Source organism: Lupinus angustifolius, chromosome LG03 (genome assembly GCF_001865875.1).
Source record: "Lupinus angustifolius cultivar Tanjil chromosome LG03, LupAngTanjil_v1.0, whole genome shotgun sequence".
Taxonomy (NCBI): domain Eukaryota; kingdom Viridiplantae; phylum Streptophyta; class Magnoliopsida; order Fabales; family Fabaceae; genus Lupinus; species Lupinus angustifolius.
In genome coordinates this window covers 10,818,620-10,826,257 of record NC_032011.1, presented here as the reverse complement: position 1 = coordinate 10,826,257, position 7,638 = coordinate 10,818,620, and the positions used below count along the sequence as shown (strand labels likewise).

The 7,638-nt window shown below is 37.4% G+C and overlaps 1 pseudogene; it reads right to left on the bottom strand.

The window, feature by feature from the left end:
- Positions 740–6,257, bottom strand: LOC109342333 (annotated as a pseudogene).

Here is a 7,638-nt window from a genome sequence, read left to right as displayed (position 1 = left end):
TGCTCCAATCCTTTCTGTTAGGGTGCACCATCTTCTCCAAAATCCTCTTTATCTCTCTATTTGAAATCTCACCTTGCCCATTACAATGGGGTGATAAGGTGTGGAAACTCTATGAACAACCTCATATTTCTTGAGCATAGCTTGCATGGATCTATTGGAAAAGTGGGTGCCTTGGTCATTAACAATGGCTCTGGGTATGCCAAACCTGCAAAAAATATGAGACCTAACAAAATCCATAACAACCCGAGCATCTATAGTGCTGGTGGCCTTAGCTTCCACCCATTTAGAAACATAATCAACAGAAAGTAGAATATAGTAAAAGCCAAAAGAAACAGGAAATGGACCCATGAAATCAATACCCCAGACATCAAACACCTCGCAAAACAACATAGGTTGTTGAGGCATCTCTTGTCTCCAAGAAAGGGTACCACCTTGCTCTCTAACACTGCTCACAAGTGCTACAAATCCTCCACGCATCTTTGAAGATGGTGGGCCAATAAAATCCAGAGTCCAACACCTTTCCTGCTGTCCTTTGAGTACTAAGATGGCCACCCATTGTAGAAGAATGACAAAATTGAAGGACTGACTCAATCTCATGATCTAGAATGCATCTTCTAGTAACTTGGTCAGTACACAATCTCCACAAATAGGGATCATCCCAAACATAATATTTAGCATCACTCTTAAGTTTATCATTTTGAGCTCTAGATGCAAGTGGAGGAAAAACAGATGCAACCAAATAATTTACAATATTGGCAAACCAAGGGGTGGGGAAAGAAACAAAAATATTCAAAAGTTGTTCATCAAGAAAATCATCTCTGATAGGCATCATATCCACAACTCCTTCAATCCTGCTCAAGTAGTCAGCCATCAAATTTTGTGCTCCACTCTTGTCACGGATCTCCAAATCAAACTCTTGGAGCAAGAGCATCCATCTAATCAACCTTGGTTTGGAATCAGCTTTCTTCAATAGGAACTTCAAAGCTGCATGGTCAGTGAAAACAACAATTCTAGAACCAAGCAAATAAGACCTAAACTTATCCAGAGCAAATATAATAGCTAAAAGCTCTTTTCAGTTGTGGTGTATTTGCTTGTGCAGAATCTTAGAAGCATAATAAATTACCATAGGCAGTTTGTCCACCTTTTGAGAAGGACAACCCCCAATGCATAATTAGAAGCATCACACATCAGCTCGAAAGGGACTGTCCAATGAGGTGCCTGGATAATAGGAGTGGTGATCAAGGCTGTCTTGAGGCAATCAAATGCCTCCATACATCTCTCATCAAAATTAAATACCACCTCCTATTGTAACAGGTTGGATAGTGGAAGAGCCTTCTTGCTAAAATCTTTAATGAACTTGCGATAGAAATCTGCATGACCAAGAAAAGAACGAACCTCTCGCATACAAGAGGGATAAGGCAATTGTGAAATAACATCTATCTTGGCAGGGTCTACTCCGATTACCCTATTTGAGATCACATGCCCCAAAACTATGTCTTGCTCTACTATGAAATGACAAAAACTATGCCTTGCTCTACCATGAAATGACATTTTTCGTAATTCAGAACAAGGTTAGTTTCGATGCATTTATGAAGAACTCTATCTAGTCTGTCCAAACATGCATCAAATGAAGATCCATAAACTGTAAAATCATCCATAAACACCTCTATGCAATTCTCTAAAAAGTCACTGAAAATGCTCACCATACACCGCTGGAATGTACTAGGGGCGTTGCATAGGCCAAAAGGCATCCTCATATAGGCAAAAGTACCAAAGGGGCAGGTGAATGTGGTCTTCTCCTGATCCTCAGGAGCAATATGGATCTGGAAGTACCCAGAAAAACCATCAAGAAAACAATAATGAGATTTACCTGCTAAGCGCTCAAGCATCTGATCAATAAATGGTAAAGGAAAGTGATCCTTTCTTGTTGCTTGGTTGAGCCTCCTATAATCAATGCAAACTCTCCAACTGTTCTGCACTCTCATAGGAATCAACTCATCTCTCTCATTTCTCACCACTGTAATTCCTGTCTTCTTCGGAACCACCTGAACTGGGCTCGCCCAATGACTATCAGAAATGGGATATATGATCCCAGCTTGTAAAAGCTTTGGACCTCTTTCTTCACAACCTCAAGGATGATTGGATTGAGTCTACTTTATAGTTGTCTCACTATTTTATCTCCATCTTTCAAGAGTATCCTATGCACGCACATAGATGGGCTAATACTAGGAATATCAGCTAAGGTCCAACCAATTGCTTTCTTATGCTTCTTCAACACTTGCAACAAATTCTCCTATTGATCAGCATCAAGGGAGGTGGAAACAATAACAGGAAGCTTCTCATCATCCTCTAAGTAAGCATACTTGAGGTTTTCAGGCAAAGGTTTAAGCTCCAATACAGGTGCCTGTAAAACAGATGGAACCAAAGTAGCAGACATAGATTAGCTTGTACCTGGACAAGTAAATCAGATTGTTGTATGATATCTGCAGCAATTGGATTAGTACAATCTGATTCTATCACATTTGGATCAACAGAAATATGCAGAAACTCATCAATACAAGAACTATACATTTCATAATCAGTGCATGTATGACAAGTGTATGAATCTATCAATAACGTAGAATCAAAATCATTGAGGAAATCACAGATATGTTCATTAGTTAACTCATCAAGTAAATCAATATGAAACACAGAATGGTCCTTAGATGGATGCTTGATTGCATCAAAAATATTAAACCGAACTACAATATCACCAAACTCCATAGATAATGTTCCAGCTTGGACATCTATCTTGGTTCGGGCTGTTCTAAAAAATGGCCTCCCAAAAATGATAGGAACTGTGTTACGGGAGGATCTCTCTTCCATATGGAGAATATAAAAATCAGTAGGAAAAATAAGTTCACCAACTCAAACCAAGATATCCTCTATCAAACCAGTAGGGTAAGTAGTACTCTTGTTTTCTAATTGAATCACTACCCCAGTGGGTTGCATAGGTCCAAGTGAAAGAGACATGAAAACAGACATAGGCATAACATTAATAGAAGCACCTAGATCTAGCTTGGCATTCTCAAATTTTCTATTACCTATTATGCAGGGTACAGAAAATGTACCTGGGTCCTTACATTTTTCAGGAATGTGAGGAACAGGTTTACCTATTAGTGCTGAAACATTTCTGCCCAAGCTGATCCTCTCATTACCTTTGAGCCTCCTCTTATGAGTGCACAACTCCTTCATAAATTTTGCATATCTTGGAATTTGTTTGATTGCATCAAGTAAAGGTATGTTCACCTCTACCTTTCTAAATGTGTCCAAGATCTCCTTGTCTACCTCTTCCATCTTCTTACTTTGAATGGCTCTTGGAGGAAATGGAAGAGGAATGGAAGATGGTTGTGCAGTTCTTGTGGAAGGTTCACTAGCAAGAATTTGTTTATTAGTATTCTCAGTCTCTTGTAAAATCGGTTGCTTCATTTTTTATGACACTCACATTTTTCGGGTTGACCGCAGTTTGGGAAGGCAACTTATTAGAATTCTGAGGGTGCAATGTGTTTAATGAAGTAGCCATCTGCCCCATTTGGGTGGTCAAATTCTGAATGGAGGACTCTTGTATCTGAATAGAAGCTCTAGTCTCTTGCTGGAATTGCATATTCTGCAATGTCATTTGCCTCACCAATTATTCTAATGAAGGTTCACTAGATGCAATAGCAGGATTACTATTCACTTGTTGTTGCCTCTGCTATTGGATTGGAGGAGGCACATATGGTCTATTTTGTGAAGCATTATTATTCTGAAATGGTGGCCCTGGATGAGGCTGTGAAGGATCAGACCATCTAAGATTCGGATGATTCCTCCAACTAGGGTTGTATATGCTTGATGAAGGATCATAATTCTGTTGTTGTAGTTGAAGTCTGTTGTTGTAAATATTTGCAGCATAGGCCTCAGGATGGTCACTAGTTTTGGGCTCCAAGAGAGAAGGACAAACATCAGTATAATGGTCATGTTAGGTATTAGTGGTTAAAATACACCTAGAAGGGGGGAGGGTTGAATAGGTGTAGCGGTTAGAATATCCGCTTTTCGAAAACAAAAATTAATGCTGAATTAACCCCAGATTAATCGATTAAAGGAATAGAGATAATCGATTAGCGCAATTGACTTAATCGATTAAAACAGAACAGCAAGCTCAAACAGATTCGGTTTCTTGCACGACAATTAACCGATATTGAAATGAATACACAGAGCTTACAATTTTATCAGAGTATTAACAGTATAGCACAGAAACAGAATATAGCAATTAAATCTACTATACAAGTTAACCGATTAAATGCAATAAAGAGATAAAGAGAGAAAGAAAAAATCCTGCAACACGATTTTTATCCTAGTTCGTTTGCGTGTCCACTTGCAAACTACATCCAGGCCTCCCGGCTGATCTGGGAGATTTTCTTCACTATAATTGAAACAATGTTTTACAAGCACTTCTTCCAATTACAACACTGAGACATTCACAAGAAAATAAAGAACCTTATTCTATGGTTTGACTCCCTTCCTACCGACAAAGAAAACCTTTCTTTCAGCGTAGCCCCAGCCAAGAACCTTGTTCTTTCTTATCAAGAACTCTAAGCAAAATGAAGATACAACTCAATCTCTTAGGTGGTACGACACCTCGAGATTCCCAATGTTACAACGATTTTTCACAACAAAACTATAGAGTAAACTCAAGCAATTACAAAGCTCATATCTAACAAATAAAACTTTACTCTAAACACCTAACACAAATCTCATGTAATATGACAATGTATTAGTTGAAAAACAGAATTTACAGAATGCAAAAACTTCACAAAAGCATCAATGAATGCATGAACATGTGAGATGAAATGATGAGAAATATATCATGAAATGCCACTCAATCCTAAAGCATATAATTCTCTCCTTTCTAAACTCACAAATGCAATATCAACTAAATGCAACAATTATCACGAAATATGCTCCAACTCTCTAAAAAATGCAGCATGCAAGTTATGACATCAGTTCTCAAAACACAGTTTATAAAGAATCAGTTCTGCAGCCCAGTTAATCGATTAAGACCTTGGTTAATCGATTAACGTTGTTTAAAAACGTAACTGATTCTGTTTTCCAAGTTTTTCAGTTTCAACAGCTTTTCAAAAAGTTAGGTTAACCAATTAACTCATGCCTTAATCGATTAACAGCATATTTTCATATGTATTTTCAATTACAAAAACTCAAATATGTTATGCACTTGATTCATACATGTTTAACACTAAGTTTATGCCTAGGATGCACAAATACATGTATTTATGTGATGCATGAACATATTATAAATGACATATCTCAAAGATGAAATGATTTAAAGTTTTATGCATATGACACATGTGTTAAGTTTACCTAAGCCTTAGACTCAACCTAAACTAGTCTCTAGTCTAAGTCTAGTACCAATCAAAAGACTTAAGCATGTTGATTTGTTGATGATCTTCAAGCTCTTATTAGCACAAGTTGTCCTCATCAAAACCATGAGATGGTCACCAGTTTTGGGCTCCAAGAGAGAAGGACAAACATCATCATAATGGTCAGTTGCGGTGCAAATGCCACAAACTCGTGTTGCAATTGGAGGTTTCTGCTGATTCATGGCAAGTTGAGTGACCAAGGTAGCAAGGGAGTCAATTTTTTTCTCAAGTTTATCTTGCTTCACCGAATCTGTCCCAACATCATGGACACCTCTGACCACTATAGCATCACTACTTCTTGCATTGAACTATTGAGAGTTCGAAGACATCTTCTCAATCAAACCTCTAGCCTCAAAAGGGGTCATATCTCCAAGTGCACCACCATTAGCAGCATGAATGATATTCCTCTCCATGTTGTTCAGTCCCTCATAAAAATATTGCTGGAGGAGTTGTTTAGAGATCTCATGATGGGGCAGCTTGCACAAAGTCTCTTGAATCTCTCCCAATATTCATATAAACCTTCTGCATGTAGTTGTCTGATGCCAGAAATATCTTCTGATTGCAGTGGTCCTGGAGGATTCTCTTTAGGTCATCCCAACTAGTAATAAAACCAGGGGCCAAATAATACAACCAATCTTTTGAAGCGCCTTCAAGTGAATGTGGGAATGCCTTCAAACATATGTGATCTTCTTGGACATCACGAGGCTTCATGGTGGAACATACAATGTGGAACTCCTTAAGATGCTTATGAGGACATTCACCTACAAGTCCATGAAACTTTGGCAACAAATGGATTAGTCCAGTTTTGAACACATATGGCACATCCTCATTAGGATATTGGATACACAAGCTTTCGTATATGAAATCAGGTGCAACCAGCTCCCTTAATGTCCTCTCACGTGGGATTGGAGGTCGTTCAGCCATATTTTCAGAGTATACAACAGAATGCACAAAAACAGCAGAATGCAAAGAAACAGTAGAATCAGTATCACTATCAGGTAGATTAACATTAAGATGAAAAGACTAACTATCTAAATTTAAATTCCTAACTTGTCTAACCAAACTATGAAATGTTCTATCAATTTCAGGATTTATTGGATGCAAAGAGTCAAGATTTGCCCTAGTCATGCACTAAATACCACTAAATGCAGTAGTAAGAAACATGTAGGGCAGTAAGGGAAATACATGTTAAATTTCAGTAATCAACCAAAACTTTGCATCAATAAAATCCTAATACCATAGGAAACATACACAAAACGTTTCAGGACAAAACTCAAAGCCTAACTAATTTAATTAAATGCAACAAAATCAAAACAATTGGAAAAATAAACTTATAAAATAAAAAGAAATAGTAAACAGACTCTTTTTAGATTTTCAGGTGGGCTTCTACAAACACAGTATGTAGAGAAAGATTCGTTGGAGTTTTCTACCCCAAATGCATATATAATATGTCCAATTCTGATCAAAGATTCCAAAGTTATGCCAAAAATAGAAAATCAATAGTAAAACTAGTCACTACTTGTTTGTATCTCACAACCAGCAGTAAGGTGAATGACTATGATGCATCCAGTACTCAGTATGTGATGAAAGAAGTGTGGAAACAAAGTACCATGCATCGTTGGATTTTTCTACCCCAAATGCATATATAATATGTCCAATTCTGATCAACAATTCCAAAGTTATGCCAAAAATAGAAAATCAACAGTAAAACAGTGAATGCTATATACAAATTTTTGAAACCCAAACAGAATGGTTATTCTAAGACACACACTAAATAATACTAAGAACCTTTGACAAGAACCGACAATCCCCGGCAGCGGCGCCAAATTTGATCGAGGTCGTACCCGATACAAATAATATAACAATTAAAACTGCAGTACTAGGAAGTGACTCCTAGGTCGTTTCCCAAGGATTATCTTTCAAGGAAAGTTTCAAACACCTTATACTCACATACACACAAGGGGGTTTTTGTTGTTGGATAGTATGAACATAAATCAAGTTCATAAATAGTAGTTAAGCAATGTAATAAAACAGCTAAATCCCTTTGGTTCGTTTGTTCAAAACTCAATCCTCGGTTTAAAAAGATTATTTTCAGATTCAAACCCTTCCGAATTTGTTGAGAATCAATTAACTAAGCGATAATCAATTCAAAGTTCCAGAACCTAAACATCAAACTAAGCGA